We start from the raw sequence: 20,272 nt of genomic DNA, 5'->3' as shown, positions 1-20,272 counted from the left end.
TCCCTATACTGTCAAATGTTATCGTCGCGCGAGTAAGCTGAAGTCATGTGACTTGGCGCTGCGTATTGATTGGTCGAAATTCTCCGGAGGCAGTCCCGAGCGGAGATGTGAATGGGAGCCGTTGAGCCACACTGCATGAGAACCTCAGTGATTTGAACGATATGCTTCGACTACCACCTATCCTGAAGCTACAAACTTTCTTTAAATAAGGCCCTCGCTAAATGATGTCTTACAACGAACAAGGAAAACGCCCGGAGATTCGGAAAAAGCGTGACACCAGAGAACGCCAGTTAGTGCTTTATGTTATAAAACATCACTGAGCGTGTGTACGTTCGGTGAAAGACTAAGCGTAGGTGTTTGAACAAATTTTACACTAATCGAGCTGAGTTTTCTGTATAAACGTGCCATTGACAATCTATACATTTTCGTTTGATTAAAAAGAATTAATTTATAAGTTGAATGTTTTGACTATCATTTATCCTATATAAATTCTTCAAACAGAGATTGTATCGATTGTCAGACGTTTAATTTAAATGTTTTAAAGGGTCTACAATGTTTCCATTAAAGCACACAATTTAAGATTACCGATGACATTTACAAACAGAAAACTCATTTCCGTGGTTTAGTGCCCAAGTACCGGTAAAACCTGAAAATATTAAGTTGCCATGACAACAATAAAAGACGACAGTAAGAGTGTAGGGATTTCGTGATCATATAAAGTTAATAATGTTTCATGGTCGTCCCAAATGCAATTAGGCTATGTACGCAACCCAATGATTACCTGAATATCGCTCGCGAGATTGGCACGATCAATTCTATGAGGAAATTTCCAGGCCATCTCAGAGTCTATTACGCTATTAGACAATGCGCGAGAGTGTCTCTCTGCACTGGCAGTCAAAGGGAGATAATTCCGTCATTACGGTGCTTTGTCTTCAAGCAATGCACGCTAAACGAGGACAAGTGTGTGCTGCGGTAGGGCGCCCGTCGGTAGTTGGTTGCCTATCGCGATGAGCAGCGTACAAGATCGTTACGGTAGACAGGCATACGATCAGAAGGTACTTGAAATGTTTCTCCAACTGTGGATGTTTTTATCAAACGCCAGAAGATTCATACTTATATAATTACGAGAACTTGACGTACATGATTGTGACTGATGAGACAAAAATTCGACAAACGCAAAAGTTTGCCAGAAATTTCCGTTCAATTAACACATGAATTATCCTAGAATGTGGCGAGACAGATGTGGGCGAGGGTCTGGCTCAGATACGTGGTTGTCTCACTGTGGGACCGGAGCAGTGCATGCTGGGACCATTTCAAAACTCTTATGCTATTGGCATCTACAAAGGCCGCAAGTAATTAGCATTGAAAATGTAGAACCCTATGTGCACACTCCACCAACTTGCTAACTGACAGATGACAAGACCATGGACAATATGCATATACAGATATAAGGTATTTAAAACAACATAAACATTCTCTAGATGACAGCCTCGAAGCTACCGTGAACACGAGGCTCCTTGACCGCCTAGACGTGACTGTTACCATGAATGTTACCGACACAATGGATCGGTCCTGGACGTGACTGTTAACATCCCTGGTTCCCTATACGTCACTGTTAACATCCCCTGGTTCCCTATACATGACAGTTAACATCTCCTGGTTCCCTATACGTCACTGTTAACATCAAATGGTTCCCTATACGTGACTGTTAACATCCCTGGTTCCCTATACACGACAGTTAACATCTCCTGGTTCCGTATACGTCACTGTTAACATCACATGGTTCCCTATACATGACTGTTAACATCCCCTGGTTACCTAGACGTCACTTTTAACATCTCCTGGTTCCCTAGACGTCACTGTTAACATCTCCTGGTTCCCTGTACGTGACTGTTAACATCTCCCGGTTCCCTAGACGTCACTGTTAACATCTCCTGGTTCCCTAGACGTCACAGTTAACATCTCCTGGTTCCCTAGACGTCACTAATAAACATCCCCTAGTTCCCTATACGTCACTGTAAACATCCCCTAGTTCCCTATACGTCACTGTAAACATCCCCTGGTTCCCTATACGTGACTGTTATCATCTCCTGGATACCTAGACGTCACTGTTAACATCTCCTGGTTCCCTAGACGTCACTGTTAACATCTCCTTGTTCCCTATACGTGGCTGTTAACATCCCCTGGTTCCCCAGACGTCACTGTTAACATCTCCCGGTTCCCTAGACGTCACTGTTAACATCGCCTTGTCCTCTCAACGTGACTCTTAACATTTCCTGGTTCCCTATACGTGACTGTTAACATTTCCTGGTTCCCTATACGTCATTGTTAACATCTCCTGGTTCCTTAGACGTGACTGTAAACAACCCCGTGTGCCCTATACGTGACTGTTAACATCCCCTGGTTCCCTATTCGTGACTGTTAACAGCTCCTGAATCCCTAGACGTCACTGTTAACATCACCTGGTTCCCTAGACGTGACTGTTAACATCTCCCGGTTCCCTAGACGTCACTGTCAACACCTCCTGATTCCTTAGACGTGGCAGTTAACATACCCTGATTCCGTGGACGTGACAGTTAACATCTCCTGATTCCGTTGACGTGACAGTTAACATCTCCGGATTCCGTTGACGTGACAGTTAACATCTTTTGATTCCTTAGACGTGACAGTTAACATCACCTGATTCCGTGGACGTGACAGTTAACATCTCCTGATTCCGTGGACGTGACAGTTAACATCTCCTGATTCCTTAATTAGATGTGACTGTCAACACCTCCTGATTCCTTAGACGTGGCAGTTAACATATCCTGATTCCGTGGACGTGACAGTTAACATATCCTGATTCCGTGGACGTGATAGTTAACATATCCTGATTCCTTAGACGTGGCAGTTAACATCTTCTGATTCCCCAGACGTAATTGTTCAACTCTCCTGATGTCCTGGACGCGACGGTTAACATTAACCTTCCTGGTACTTTATATACTTGGTGGCTGATTATGACCATTGATCCGTTAGCACCATTCTTCGTTGATTTCGAATGTATGACACATGGACAATCTGCGTCTTCTATGTGACGAATAATGGTGGTTAAAGCGGCGTTAAAATCCAAATTCACACAGATACTTATTTCAGACGTCAAGGGGCGGTCGGGTAGCCTAGTGGTTAAAGCGTTAGCTCGTCACGCCGAAGACCCGGGTTCGATCCCGACATGGGTATAATGTGTGAAGCCCATTTCTGGTGTCCGCCGCCGTGATATTGCTGGAATATTGCTAAAAGCGGCGTAAAACCACAATCACTCACTCACTCACTCACTCAGACGTCAAAAACATGACCTCAGTGTACCGTTAACTCACCAAAGAGCGCCCCGATCGGAAGCAGCAAAACATTTCCTACTTTCAATTATCATTCATCCAAACTCTCAGAGTTTCAAACCCAACGGGGCACGAGTGACCCAGTCGTCCAAGGCGCCGCGATTCGCTGTGCAGAGTTGCGCCCCTTTGTGCACGCCAGAAACCTATGATTGTGGGTTCGAGTCCCAGTTCGCCCCGATTATGTTTTTAGGTTTCTAGGTTTGTCAGCACCATACCCGTGCTCGCGGGTTTCACCGAAGTGTTAAACGTCTGAGACCTGCATCATTTCGGGCTTTCCTCCCACATTAAGCTGACACGCTGTTAAAAGTGGCTTTAAACGCAACTTACTCACTAACTCAAACCCTACAAATTATGAGATACTTATCACACAGTTTCAAAACCACAATTAAACATAGCCAATGTTTTCCCACTGTTAGGTCCTTATAAAATGCGTAAACCTACACCATAACCCGTGATCATTAACGTAATCTCTGACCATGCGGACATGACCTTGATTCAAATCCTTCAGGCCAAACGTGACATAGATCCAATATCGTGTGAACGTAGGTTCAATTTCTTGTTACCAAAACCTGACCCAGATTTGATTCCATTGATGTGAAGTGGGAGACAGGGTCTGGTCTGTAAAAGCCTACGGCACGCCCAGTTTAACCGGCTTCCGACGGTGTTTTCAGGCTGTAGGTCTGACGGTTGTGCTTATCTACCAATGGATTGACTTCCCGAGACAGTAGTTCCAAAGCCATGTATTAGTCTCGTATACCTGCTTTCTATTGTTGATGATGTCACAGGTTATGTCGTTGTAACGTTAAGCCTTTATTTTACTTTGTTGTATAGTGTGTTTGTTTGTTGTTTAACGCCGCACTCAGCAATAGACAGCGGTCTGTAATTAATCGAGTCTAGACCAGACAATTGACATCATGAGCATCGATCCACGCAATTGGGATACGTTGACATGCATCAACCAAGTCAGCGAGCCTGACCACCAGATTCCGTTAGTCGCCTTTTACGACAATCATTGTTGTCTTTTACGACAAGCATGGGTTGCTGAAGACCTATTCTACCCCGGATCTTCACGGGTCTTGTTGTATAGTAGCGACATATAGTAGTTGTATAGTTGACAAAATCAGGATACAGTTTGCTGAAATATGATACTAGTGTAATGTCGTAAGCATACCCCTGTTGTTTCTCCCACTCCCGCAGGTGGCGTCCAGGGTCACACAAATGGCATTGCCCCAATCCGTCCAGCATATCCACCCACCCCACCCCCATATCAATCTGAACCACCCAATCTCAGTGACTGTCAAAACAGTCGTCCCAACCCAACTACCCCCTCCCCTTCCCCGATATATGTCTTAAAACGCAACCTCACCCTTACTTTCACACCCCAGCGTCAACCCCGACCACGAGAACCGCAATCCCAAGGGCCAGAGCTGTGATTGTCAAAACATCACCGTCGTTGTCGTACACCCCACCCCGTCATGCCAAAGTCAGCCTGAACAACACCAAACTGATTGTCACAATAGCACCGTCACCCCCTATCCCCAAAGATCCTAATTTTCACCGAGCGACTCCCTGAACCACTCCACCTCATTCAAATTGTCACACCCCATCGCCAACCCGACCCCATTCATGACGAGACACCAATCCCAAGGGTCACAGCACGGTCCTGGTCGCGTTATTCCGTACCTCCGAGTAGACACCCCGGCCATCTGGGTTTATCGGACAAAGACCTCTATAAAAAACAGGTCCATATGTTTGTCAATGTCCCCAATCAGACAAAAAAGACTTCATATACTTCTTCGACTACCGTGAAGTCGAAACGACCTTGTTACGTATCAAATTCCGCCATTCTGTCCCAGGAGACCCCCTGCGGAAAAACAGAATTTGATGCCCCCTGATTGGCCAATTCAACGTTCAAAGAAGCTTGCTAAATGTGTCGGTAGTCGTACCCTCTGCACGTGCAGACGGGCGCGCGCAGTCGAGCCGGACTCATTACCCACAGATTTCATTATTTCATTATCAGTAAAGCTAATGAATGTGTTTCCACTCGCAGAGAGAAAGATGTATTTCTTTTTTTGGACATTAATTACTGGCACGATTTAGTGTGGCCTTTGATACCAGATGCCAACTGCCGCCCTTTCTAATGACCTCTTTATAGCAACAATATTGATTGCTGTCTGGGGCCAGTACGGATGGGGTAGGGTGGGTGGGATGAGATAGCGAGTGAGTATGGTTTTACGCCGCATTTAGCACTATATATATTCCAGCAATATCACGGAGGGGGACACCGGATATGGGCTTCACGCATTGTACCCATGTGGGGAATCCAATCCTCGTTTTCGGCGTGACGAGCGAACGCTTTAACCACTAAGTTACCCCACTGCTCCAGGGTGAGATGAAGAGGGGTAGGATAGGAATGAGAAGAATGGGGTGGGATAGGATGGGGTCGGGACGGTGGAGTTCGGTGTGCGTTCAGTGCGTTCAGCTTCTGAATGTTGGATACATGAGTGGGGGTAAGCATCTTTGAGTGAGTGAGTGAGTGAGTATGGTTTTACGCCGCTTTTAGCAATATTCCAGCAATATCACGGCGGGGGACACCAGAAATGGGCTTCACACATTGTACCCACGTCGGGAATCGAACAAGGGTTTTCGGCTTGACGAGCGAACGCTTTAACCACTAGGCTACCCGACCGCCCCCAGTAAGCATCTTTGAAAAAGCATGTACTCTCTGAAGGTCTCTGGGCGTTCTGTCGCACTCAGGCAGTAAATGTGACCTTGGTCAGTCTGGCAGGGTTAGGTTCTGGTACAGTCTGTTACAGTATGAGTTATCTTCGACAGTTTCGCCCGTGTGGGTGATCTGTAACTGACACAGCAATATAACAGCGTCTAGCAGATGATCGAGTCGGAACCAGGCAGCACGGTAAAACCACGACAGAGATGGTGCTGTCTGGCAGTTTAAGTTAGGACAGTTTGGGAAATAATCTGGTGCTCAGTGATGCACATGGTCAGTCCAGTCATAACGATGTAAGGAGAGTTCTTAGTGTGGTCCGACCCGTGAAGATCCGGAGTAGAATAGGTCTTCAGCAACCCATGCCTGCCGTACATGGCGACTGTGCTTGTCGTCAGAGGCGACTAACGGGATCGGATAATCAGGCTCGCTTACGTGGTTGATGCATGTCATCGTATCCCAATCGTATCGATACTTATGATGTCAATCACTGGATTGTCTGGTCCAGACTCGATTATTTACAGACCGCGGTCATATAGCTGGAAAATTACTGAATGCGGCGTTAAACAACAAACAAAATCATTCATTTTGTGATTTAAGAAATTCGGTTCAAGTCAATCTGCAACTTGACATGATCTTGCTGAGTGCGGCGTTAAACAACAAACAAACAAAACATCTAAGTGTGGTCCAGATGCCCTCTGAAAGGGTAAATGTAAAGATTATTGCACGTGTCAAATGAGTGTCCATGATAGACAGGTTCTGACGTCATTGCCATTGTGACGTCATTACACATCTTCGTCAAAAAGGCTTTAAGGCGCGTGACATCATCGTTACAGAATCAGAATCAGAATCAGTTTATTCTCAAAAACCACAAAAGGTGGTACAAGAGCATATTACAATAAATAATTATGCATATGTACAAAAAGCAGACAAGATGGCAATTATTAACAACATGTGATTACCTAGCATTTTTAATACTAATGGACATTTTTACAATAAATCTCGATAAATGTTTTAGATCCTGTGTGTTTGTTGTTGATAAGAGTTTTACAAATTTTATAATATTTGGCCATTCAGTATAATATGATGAGAGAAATGTTTGCCTCTCTCTTTTATAATAAATTCTCTTTTAAATAATTACATATGAATAAGTAGTGAAATTCATCAGCAATAGATGGGGAATTACATAATTTACAAGTTCTATTTTCCTTTGGAATATTTTTCCATCGGCCAGTCTCATTAGGTAAATTATGATTACAGGTTCGAAATCGTAGTATTGGAATTGCTATTCGTTTTGGCAATAGAAGATATTTATCGAGAACCGGAGTGTCCTTTAAATGTTTATAGTATAAGCCTTTAGAACTAGAATTAACGTCACTTCTCCATTTCTGGAAAAAGTGATCTTTAAGTATTTGCTCTACTTCTGACACTAGCCACTTTGTTGTGCAAATTGACGGATTGTTAAATATATAAGATAATCCAATACTGTCTCATATATCCATAACACATCTAACCCAGGAATTGTTGATGCAATAGTCTTGTCCCTATTACTTGACAGATATTGATATAACAGCTGTGAAAGTTTATACACACCAGTTTGATATGTGTTATATGTTAATTTGTGCCAGAAAGATATCATTCGTTTACAAATTATTATTCTTAATGGTAGCCTACCTAATTCGCCATCATATAACGAGGAGTAGAATTTCTTAATCCTGTGATAAGTCTGAGGAATTTGAGGTGTATTCTTTCTATAATTTTTAAATTTTCAAAGCCCCAGATTTCTGAACCATAAGTTAATATTGGTAAAACCATCGTATCAAAAGCTGATAATACACAGTCCAAAGGTAAATTTAAATTTCTTGATTTTTTTTATCAGGCAAAACATTGCTTTCAAAACATTATCACTGAGGGACTTAAGACTTGATACTAGTTTTCTATTCATGTGAAGTACAATTCCTAAAAACGCATAATTGTCGACAATATCTAGAGTTTTATCAGAATAGTGAAATTTATGTTTCGAATTTTTCGATGGGCCACCACCGAAAATCACAATTTTTGTTTTATTTATATTTACATGTAATTTCCACAATATTCATTAAAAGTGTCCAAGGCTTTCTGTAAACCTTCTGGTGATTCATCAAACAATACAGCATCATCTGCGTACAATAGAATTATGAATTGGATCCATACAATTAAGTCTTTATCTTCATCGTAGTTCAGATTAACTCCTCCACACCCAGATGAAAGCAAAACGATTTCCACGTCATTTATGAAAATTGAGAATAATAGAGGGGATAGGTTTTCTCCCTGTCTGACACCTATATTACAAGGAAAGTAATTGACATTTTATCATCACAATGTATCAACGATTTAATATTTTTATACATATTTTGAACTAACGTAAGAAATCTACCTTTGATGCCAATAGTCCGCATTTTCCTCCATAATCCCACCCGCCAAACACTGTCAAAAGCTTTAGTAAAGTCTATGAAAGCGCAGTATATTTTGTTTATTATTTCTTGAAATTTGCATAAGCATATAAATTGCAAATATATTGTCAGCAGTTGAGAAAGATTTCCTGAATCCTGCTTGAGCAGGTGTTAGAATATCATTTTTATCTAGGAATTTAGTTAAACGGTTGTTTAAAATTTTGTGATTGGCCTATACGAGTTAGGGTCAAGTGGGTCACCTTTTTTCTTGTAAATCGGTTTAATTATACCCACTAACCAAGATTCTGGAAGTATACCCTTATTTAAATATCAGGTTAAATAGTTCAACTAACAAAGGGGTTAATAAATCATATGTGATACGTCTAGGTTTTCGCTAATCTTGAATCATATCGATATTAGACTTATACACATCTGTGTATCGGGTGGTCAGACTCAGTGACATGGCTGATTGCGTCACATAGTGAGCCGATCGCATCGACCGTTATCCAAACGTTCAGTCACTAATATGCCTGGTTCAAACTCGACACGGTACCGCCTCCGTGGTCTAGTGGATAGAGCGTCTGCCTGGAAAGCGGAAGGTCGGTGGTTCGAACCCAGGCCGCGTCATACCAAAAAACGCTAAACAGTGGTGCGTGTTGTTACCTTGCCTAGTCCTCTGAATTAACAGGATACTGTACCTGTTTCAGAGCGGTGTATCCATGTTAAGCTGTAGCACATGGTATCTCAGTGGGCTAGCTCTATAAAACTGTCGTTAGTCAGGACTTGTACAAGCAGCAACACACACACACACACACACACACACACACACATTTAGTTCCAGAGAAAGAGTTATCTTAATAAAAATCCAAATAGCTCAGAAAATTTAGACTTGCCGAATCGTTTAGACTTGAGTTGGATTTATTTTTAATTTATTCTCTTGGGTCAGGGAGACACACTACCAAATGCGACTGTCTACAGGCCGCAGTGATACAACTGGAGTGTGGCTGACTGCTACCAATAATATTCACTTTCTCATTGTGCGGGAATCCTACACAACCCCATCTATACATGTCAATCAGATTTACCATGACAGATTTCATTGTTGACGTCACCCGGTTAAGGTGACCTGTTGTAAAATGCCTTGCCACTCGTCACACACGTGCACATTATCTTAGATGACTTTGAACGTCACTTAAATGGTTTGTGATCTATTTATTTTTCAGCCAGTCACGCTTACCTCTCTTTACTCGCGATCGTGACTAGTATTGTTTTTCAATTTTTTAATCTGTAATGTGAGTGTTCATTCTCTTGAATGTAGTGCGGCTGTCAACCAGGACACACGTACCTTGCCAGCCTTGCTGTATAACGGTACAAGGATCAATACCGAAATGTCGCCAATACAGCATAAAAGTAAGTCGTTATCCATAAATTGTGTCTACCTTGACAAGATCTTCGTTATGCAGTAGAGGTGAAAGAAAAGATTTTCTGCAATAAAATTTAGTTTGTTTGATAATTCAGCGAGTTTGTGACTCAAATCTTTCAACGCGATCAATGGTACACATATTTAAGTACATTAACATCATTAAAATTTAATATGCATTTTATATGTAAAACCGGATAATTATACTGGGGAACGTTTGGATTCCAATATCTGGGGAATCTCAAGCTGGAATCTGCTATCACTCCATGCTACCAGCATGCCGATTCAGGCACAAACACCCGACAAGATGGCACTTTTACTGCTGTATGTTTACGTTGATATCGACGCTTATTGTAAATGTACGGAGACGGAACTTAGCATCGGAGATTACAATGCTCTCCACACGGGTCTCAAGATGGCCGTGGATACGAACATCTCGTCAGGCTTATGGAGAGATCCCACAGATGAAATCATTCCTGTGGCGGAGATCGACATTGACATGTTTACAATCAGCCCCTGCATTGCTAGTGGGTTTATTCTATTTAAAATATAAATTGTGATTTTATCTTCGCTCCTCGCCCATCACGTTTAAGATCTCGTGATCCGCCTCGGTCCTGGCGAGATGTAAATAAACAAAGAATTGGCGCCAAACCGGATCCCACTGTCGGCACGCGCATGTGGAATAGGTTCCCGTGGCGCTCGTGCGGCACGCGCGGACCATGACACTGCGCAAACACACATTGGTATTGCAAGATGGCGGAAGAAGGAATGTTGTAGTTTGGCCGGGCATGATACGGTTGACCATAACAGCTTGAAGTCGACGTTTGGTGTGGTTTTCGGAACGTGACACATTCTATCCACCGCGAGATTTGAACAGTGTCATGTGACCTCCCACTGCACGTGCAGTATCACCCTCCCACGTGACAGCCACCTCTGCCTCAGCACTAGACATCTGTCAAAGTCCGTGACAACGAAAATACCCCCGCAAAAACAATAGAGATATGCGGCCCTTGCTTCGAATTAATGCAATACAGTTTGAAATGAGTTCATTATTTCACAGGCTAATGACTCAGCAGCGGGTGAGACGGGCGTATTTCCATTAATTTCTCCCTCTGTGATCTGGAACTGGTGTTTAGGGTTCGCATGGTCAATTGTGTTGTCTAAGGCCGTGCGAAATCGTGCACGTCCAGTCGGTGTGACATTAATCTCCTTAGTGACCACGACGCTGTCCTCGAGGCACGACAATCCGCACTGGCTTAAGTCACAAAGGGCATATGAATCAAACCCAATTTATGATTGAAACACTGGCCGGAGGAAATATGTTGTGTTATTCTGAAATAGTGTCCTTTTAACATGACAACAGAAACATGTCAAATACGTTGTCAGAAACATTCCACATAAAGACTATTGACATTGCATGGAAGGAAAGCAATTAGCATTGCTTCTTCAACAAACCTTTTAAAAAATCCTTTGTTTGCTTTCAGATGAAACTGTCATTAGTCTTGGGGAACTATCTCTTGATAATTTGTCCATATTAAGCCCACACTGGACTCGTTCCATTTGCATTCGAAGGGTGGGGGTAATTCTTAACGCTGCGGACTTAAGTCGTAAGATACCGATGTTAATACCTCGGCTATCAATAGACTTATATACCCTACAAAAGGGGTTAAGGACTATCCGATTCTTATATATTACTATAAGTAATCTGTCATGACATGACAGCTTAAAGAATCGGTGTTCCGATGTTTTAGTAGCTGTTTTAGTAGTATATTTATCTATCAAAAACACGTCAGCTACATTTCAATATCTTCAAGTAGCATTTAGAAGTATCAGTGTACCTTGGATTGTCTTCATGGATTTAGCATCTTGTTCATTCTTAGAATGCAACGTTTCGTTGAGGAAAGAACAGTTCTACACCTTAACTGGAAAGGCTGCATAAAATAGAAACAAAAACAATCTGGATTATAGAAATAGCCAAGATTAGCTAGTTGTAATCCAAATGCATTTATAAAAAACAGAAGAGCATTGAGTATTTGGAAACTTAGACCAGGCGCTTGATAAAGAAGTTAGTATGAGTACCAAACCGTCATATTGTTAGAACAAAAATAAGTTACTGTTGCAATTTATAAATCATCATGTTTTCATCTGTTTTATTACTTATGGAAAGGTTTAGATTGTATCAATTAAGGAGGTTGTTCTTCTGACCCGTTTCGACACGGGGTAGAATAGGTCTTCAGCAACCCATGCTTGCCATAAAAGGTGACTATGCTTGTCGTAAGAGGCGACTAACGGGATCGGGTGGTCAGGTTCGCTGACTTGGTCGATGCATGTCATCGATACCAATTGCGTGGATCGATGCTCATGATATTAATCACTGGATTGTTTGGTCCAGACTCGATAATTTTCAGACAGCCATCATATAGCTGGAATATTGGGAGTGCGTCGTTAAACAACGAACCAACTACTCAATCATTCCGAGTAACAAAGGATTTTCAAGAGACTTAGATAAGAATGAACCTGGCTCATTTCTGTTGCATAGGAAAAGAAAATGTTTGTCAAATATAATTACAGACTGCTGTTTTTACGATTGTATTAGGGGAGGGAGCCCACACGCTTCACACCAGCGCGAGTACAATGTCCCACGAGCCTGCTGGATGTATACTCCGAACGGAGAGAGTGATTAACGTCAGGGACCGATTCATATATCCCCTGTGACGTCACTGCATAGCCACACTTACCACAAACACGGCCCTAAACCCGCATAACGAGGGAGGCACTATCTACTCAGACGGCAATCGGGCATTAATTTCTATTTTGTTGCGTTTTAAACTCAAAACGCCATTGGTTGTCTCTTATTAGCTTTGCAGAGACGCATATATGAGGATATTTTTAGATTTATATCCAATTTGGTTGTCCGTTGAGATAGAGTCGCCGGTGCAATTAACGTGCACGTGGTACAACATATTTCTGATTAGTTCAACGGTATCCGATATACAAGTATTTAGGTGTTTAACTCTAAAGGGTAGGTGAGAAATGTGAAAATGGGTAAACAAGAATATTTCAAATACACGTTAAATGTGTTTGTTTGTTTGTAGTTTAAAACCGCACTCAGCAATATTCCAGCCACGTGACGGCTGTCTGTAACTAATGGAGTCTGGACCAGACAATCCAGTTATTTTGTTATTGTGAATAACGATCCAGGCCATGAGGGTACGGTGACGAACCATCAACCAGGTCACTGAGCCTGACTACCCGTTCCATTTGATCGCCTCTCACGACAGAAACCTATGATTGTGGTTCGAATCCCGGTTCGCCCCGATTGTGTTTCTAGGTTTGTCAGCACCATACCCGTGCTCGTTGGTTACACCGAAGTGGTAAACGTCCGAGACCTACATCACTTCGGGCTTTCCTCCCACATTAAGCTGACACGCCGTGATATAACTGGAATACTGTTAAAAGCGGCGTTAAACCCAACTCACTCACTCACTCACTCGCCTCTTACGACCAGCATGGTTTGCTGGGGACCAATTCTAATCACGTGGTTATATAAAAGAGAAACACTAATTAATAATTACAACTACGCATAAAGTCTATATTGCTACTGTTAACAGCATAATTATTTTTAAATTACTTTTCTTATACCTGTTTTCATAGTTTGGTCAGGTTACGTGCGAATGTCTCTACAAATCTATGATTATATATTAATAAGGGGTATGTTAGTTTAAGTGTATGTTAACATTATCAGTTAAAACTGTTTCACCAGCTGAATCTGTTCTCCACTAGGAGCAATATAGTGTTTGGATCCGATAGCCTTGCGTTCGTTCAAATTCCGCCCCATTGTGATCCTTGAAATGTAGCATCATTCACAAAAAGACGGTAAACGTCTGAGACATTATCGCCTACTCACTCTTTTGTTAGACCCATTTGTCGGATTTAACCCGTAACACACCATAAAACAACATCGACTTAACTCTTATTTACAACTGTATTATCTCCTAATCATAATAAAATGAGCGTGGTGTATATCAATGTGATTTTCTTCATGCATCACTTGTGAATGGCCCCGCGGCTGAGGAAACCATTTTCCTATTCCTTAGCGATATAACATCACTTCGGTACGGTACGGGGGGTCGCGATAGAGTTGTGTTTGTTATTACAAGGCAATTATTGATAGTATATGAATAAGAGGGGTGGGGAAAGTATATGGATTTACAATATCCGCTTCCTAACAATAATGTTCTTTACATCTTCAGAAATGCGAAAAAAATGTCTGAAGAAATATTGCAGAACACGTCGATTAACATTGATTTCAAATCGCACAATTTAATGCAAAAGCCAATATAGAACAATGTCTGTAATTATCAGTTTCTGTACAGTTTCACATTTGGTGAATCAGAACACATGACTTGTGCATTAATCATGACTTCAATTTAAATTTAATACTCCCTGTAATGAATTTTGTTGACATATTTTTCAGGCATTCAAAATATTACCGAGTGAACTCTCAATTGGGTAGCCACATTTATAAGGGATTTAATTCAGTCCCCATTGACTCGATGATCAAAGCATATCGCCTTCTTAACTGACCTCGCCTTCCCAGTCCCTGTCGCCGTCACCGTTTTTCTCTGTTCACATGAGGCATGTGCCGTGTGATGTTCTCGTCAAGCACGTAGGAAGATTTTCCCCAATCACCTGTATTAAGGAGGGTCCACCGTAGCTGACTATATCTAGTGACTTCTGTTGGTTACATGACGTAGACTAACATCATTATCGTTACTTAGCAATGTTCGGTACAAACCAAAGAAACGCACTTTTCAAATTGTTTAAAGACAGACAGATTAGACCCTTAACGAGTGAGTTTGGTTTGACGCCGCTTTCAGCAATAACCCAGCAATATCACGGCGGGGGACACCAGATATGGGCTTTACACATTGTACCCATGTGGGGAATCGTATTCGGCGTTTCAACCACTAGGCTACCCCTCCGCCCCCTTGACAAGTGTTTGTTTGTTTGTGGGTTGTTTAACGCCGCATTCAGCAATATTCCAGCTATATGAAGGCGGTCTGTATATAATCGAGTCTGGACCAGACAATCCAGTGCTTGACATCATGAGCATCGATCCATGCATTTGCGTTACGATGACATGCATCAACCAAGTCAGCGAGCCTGACCACCCGATCCCGTTAGTCGCCTCTTACGACAAGCATAGTCGCCTTCTACGGCAAGCATGGGTTGCTGAAGACCTATTCTACCCCGGATCTTCACGGGTCTCTTGACAAGTGAGTGAGTGGGTGAGTGAGATAGGTTTGACGCCGAAGTATTTCTGTTATGTCACTGCGTATCAGCTTTAGGAAAGCTCGAAGTGATGCAGGTCTTAGATGGTTACCATTGTGAAACTCCGGAGCACGGAGTGATGCTGATAAGAGAAAGATGATCAGCGCTGAATCTGAGAGTCGAACTCCCAAAGACAGACAGAGACATTAGTGGAAACTAACCCCTCGTGGCCATTTGACCTTATAATGTCTTAAAGAAAACCTTTCAACTATCAAGACACTTCAACTATTGGACTCCTTGCCCACATTGGTCTACAGATATCGATCTAGATTCTGATGCTGACAAAGTCAATTTACGGTATCCCGCAGTTATTTGAAACATTTCTAAAAGTGACAAATCGACTCACTCACACAATACTACCGACAACCTATCTAGGATGTGTCATCAAATTAATAAAGTTACAAAGTGATGATTCTCTTCCAATATATGTGGTTAAATAGAACCTCGGTGCTGATACTGAACCAAAGACGAGGGAAACTAGACGGGGCGAAAATCAATTAAACCGTTCCCGTTATAAGACAGGCAATCCTGATCAGTTGATTGTGACGTTATCGCTCTTCCACCCAAATCTCTCAAATGCATAGCTCGACCCAACATGTAAGTAGAAAATAGATGTATGTACTGGTCTTCCTGGAGCCAGAGATCTCTTTTGATGAGCGTTATATGACTTCAAGTCAATGTGGAGGTCAATGGCTAAACGACCATTAAGTCATCTTATCTGAGAGAAATTGGTTTTCATTTTCTGCAGGGTACAACCAGGACGGCGGTTGTATTACCTTTCTGTCACTGTGGCGTAACGCGCAATACCGCATCTCTATGGTAACAGTTAAACATGTAATTGGTTTGATTCAGACCGATTTGATTTCGGTATTGCAATTCTAGTCTGGGAAATTGGCCTCGTAATGAAGCAAAAAGACAAAGGAATCATTTAGGGTCACGCGAGCGTGTTAGGTGAATGAGTTTAACGAGATTTGAGAGTCTTAAATTTGAAAACGACAGCTGACTCGGTTCGTTTCAAAGACATTAAAAGGTATTTTAACGTTTCTCAAAAGTAACTAAAATTTTGATGAATATGAAAAACAATAACATATACACGTGTTTTCATTCTGATATTTAAATTCAATTATCGAATTTGATTTTTGTTTTGTTTTTGTACGGTTTTATAATTATATAAAATCGACAATAAACCTGTCTATGGGGTGGTCTGTCTCGACACGAGACAATTCTCGTGGTCCAATCTCAGTTCTTAAAAAAATACTCGTTCGTTGAGATTAGGAGTCAAGGGGTCAAAACTGGTCAATGTAAAACAATTGACATTAATTACTAGACTGTCATTCACATCCTGGCTGATTGCAGATATGCAAATTAATATGCATGAAAGGAAATAATTTAAATAATATCGTCCCGTAAATGATATGGCAAACAATCCGGTCGCACTTTTCTATTTGATGTTGCGCCAATTCGTCATAAACATCTTGTTAACCTAAAGTACTAGAGACGTTGATTGATATTTAGTTCTATTCCGCTTTATACCACCCCTCGTTACTTCATTAAACGTTTGTCATTTACACGTGCATAACGTGCTCAACACACGAAAAAGCTCGTAAATCAATTTAGTTGTCGATCACTGCTTTTGTGACAATGTCCCACGTTTTATCGCTTTCCGTGTCTATGGTTACTGTGCACGTGCACTGGCCCGGATAGCGATAATCTGATCACGTGATCACAGTCAAAATGGCTTCGTCACCACCTGGGCCTGACAAGTCCGTTTACCATTTTGATATATAGCTGATATTGGTCCGGATAAGTCTCCCAAGGAGATTAATGCTAGTGTTAAAATATCGTTAGAGATCATTTTGGTGGGACTTGCAGATAAAGTTGTTTGAATACTCTTGATCACTGAAACAATCAAGTTTTGGGGCGTTGAGATCGACACGTAATTACACCAGAAAAAGGAATAAAATCTCGGTGACATTCATTCCAGAAAATCTTAACAAAACGGATTATACTTGCGTATAGATGTAGGCGTATAACTATTGTATAAATACTTGATTTGACTTTTGTTAGGTGATGAGAAAATATGTTAAAAAAGGTCTTTGATGCTATTTCCTTGAAGATGTCATTATAAAAATATTGATTTTTATTAATGTTAAAATAATCGCTTTAAACGGAAACGAGAATGTCTGAAAGCATGTGTCAACTAAACCACGCACGAAGCTTGTGACAGTGGTACCTTTTTTAACCCAAAGCAATCTTGATTTTTAATCTAAATTAAATAATGTGGAATGCGGTATCACTTTATTAAACAATGTAAATTTGAAATATTGATAATGTAAAACAGCTCATTATAAAAGGCGCTAGTTCCGGGACAGTGATTGAATTTGGAGACAGTTGCATCTCTTTGTCCTGTCTAAATGTGTTAATCGCCGTCCCATCTGTTTGCACAATGAGATGCATAATAACGTGGGTGCAAAACACACAGGGAGGACTCATGGTCTTCAACAATGCTGTGGTTCTGACGGAATGAAGGGTTCTGATCATACTTCAAAGAAACGCAGAAGAATTAGTTTCTGCAATGGAAAACTCCCCCTTATCATGCGTTCCTTTGCGTGAATGTTCGCGGAGATTGTAATTTTTTATTTGAATAAAAAAACACTGACTTGCATGAGAAGGTAATGTAATTTACCCAACCTTTACCTCGCCCAAAGGAATTATCCAAAAGACAATCCATCTTGAATAAATAGCGTAAAATTACATGGAAGTTGGATCTGATAGATGAGCACATGCTTTATTTTGCATCGTGTGCCGCTTGCCATGTGATCTCGGCAAGATCATTAGATGCTGAGGACCGTGTCGATGGAATCCAAGATGGCGATCGTTCATCTTTGACCCTGAGTGATCCCTTGGAGGAAAGACTAGCGCGAATTAAGCCCGACAATCACTCGTTTTGGCAACTTGTAATTCATTATCAAGATCTAAAAGTTGCTGCATCGAAGTTTCAGTAATACTGGTCTTGACCTTTGATTTGGGGGAAGAGTTATCCCCCTTTTGAGACTAATGCCGGACATTGTCACAAGCCCCATCCGTCTTCATCAAGACGAGGCTACTGACAATGTATGATTTCAAGATAAAGATGCCCAGCGTTGCGATCAATGTTGGAATCCCTTTGGATTAATTAGGTGGCGTTTTAGCCCGACAGTTAGATAGGCTAGGTGATAATGAAAAAGGCTTTATAAAATCAACCTAAACAGATAAAATCAACACTCGACAGGATCATGTATTAGTGCGTCAGTATTAGTGGTGAAAACAACATTGAATGTGTCTGAGCCAATGTAATGCATTGCATTGCCAGAAATAGGTTTGGGGTTTTGTCCCCGAGTGATTAACGAGATTATAGTTGTTCGGATAGTCCTCGTTAATTAGCCGAAGCCCGATTATATTGATAAATACAGACCTTTTGATGAACGAGTGCACTCTGTATTATTTGATTCTTAATGAAATTAGATCTACAATAATGATGTACATTTCCTGGTTTGTCGGAGTAGAAATGTTGATGCTCTATCCTAATTAGAACCTGTCCTGTTCGCAGTCTAGCGTAACATTCTGATAAATGTAATTTTCGCAGTGCTCTAGGTTCTACCGGGTGAGGGTCTGCTTTAGATAAATTCTGAATGGAAAATACATCTGTACTCTTAGAACAATTTGAACCTTACGAACAAAACAATATTGATTTAAAAAATATTGATTAAACCTTTTTTCAATTAAACCTTTTCAAGTTATAATAACTACAGAAGATATACACACAGTGAGAATAAAAGTGAAAGCAACCGGGGGATATGCGAATTTCTTTAATTCCACATTGCAAAGTAAATTAAAATATTATAGTTACGCATTTCGTCGGGAAGTGTTTCGTTCAAGTCCAAGTAAACTGCAAAGTCATGTTGCCCCCCTTGTTGATACAGGACAGAATCAGTCCCCAACACGTGTTTGTCGGAAGAACCGAAACCGGTGAGAATCTGGTGGTTTGAATTGTGTGTCACGGCTGATAGTGTGACATCGTTCCTCGATGGCGGTACAGCCACTGATCATGACCCGTGGAGATCCGGGTTAGAATAGGTCTTCAGCAACCCATGCTTGCCGTGAAGATCCGGGTTAGAATAGGTCTTCAGCAACCCATGCTTGCCGTGAAGATCCGGGTTAGAATAGGTCTTCAGCAACCCATGCTTGCCGTGAAGATCCGGGTTAGATTACGTCTTCAGCAACCCATGCTTGCCGTGAAGATCCGGGTTAGAATAGGTCTTCAGCAACCCATGCCTGCCGTGAAGATCCGGGGTAGAATAGGTCTTCAGCAACCCATGCTTGCCGTCAAAGGCGACTGTGCTTGTCGAAAGAGGCGGCTAACGGGAGGTCAGGCTCGCTGATTTGGTTGATGCATGTCATCGTATCTCAATTGCGTGGATCGATGCTCATGATATTAATCACTGGATTGTCAGGTCAAGGCTCGATTACTTACAGACCGCCGTCATATAGCTGAAATATTGCTGAGTGCGACGTTAAACAAAAAAAAAAACATGTTTGTCGGAAGAACCGAATACGATTAGAATCTGAAGGTTTTAAATGTGTTTCACGGCTGACAGTGCCACATCGTTCTCCGATGTCATAAAACGTTGATATACTATTAACCACTTGTTTTCGTGGCTGCGGCTTGATTATAAACCGCCATATTATAGGCGGGATATTGCTGATATTTACTTCCCATCAACGCAAAGGACACGAGTATATATGAGAGAAGGTGTTTACTGATAAAATGCAAGTGTTCAAAAATAACGTGAGTGATTTCAACTCTAACGGTACTTCAGCCCCATCACGACGGTCAGTGATAAAGAAGAAACCCAAATTGATGTAGATCTGATGTGGTGCTAGCCCACTGAGATGCCACGCCGCAGTCCAACTCCGAACCGACCAGTCCTTGTTTTAATCCACAGAATGC

Source organism: Haliotis cracherodii, unplaced genomic scaffold, assembly GCF_022045235.1.
Source record: "Haliotis cracherodii isolate W230 unplaced genomic scaffold, xgHalCrac1.p SCAF_2, whole genome shotgun sequence".
NCBI lineage: Eukaryota > Metazoa > Mollusca > Gastropoda > Lepetellida > Haliotidae > Haliotis > Haliotis cracherodii.
Note: the sequence above shows the minus strand (reverse complement) of the source record.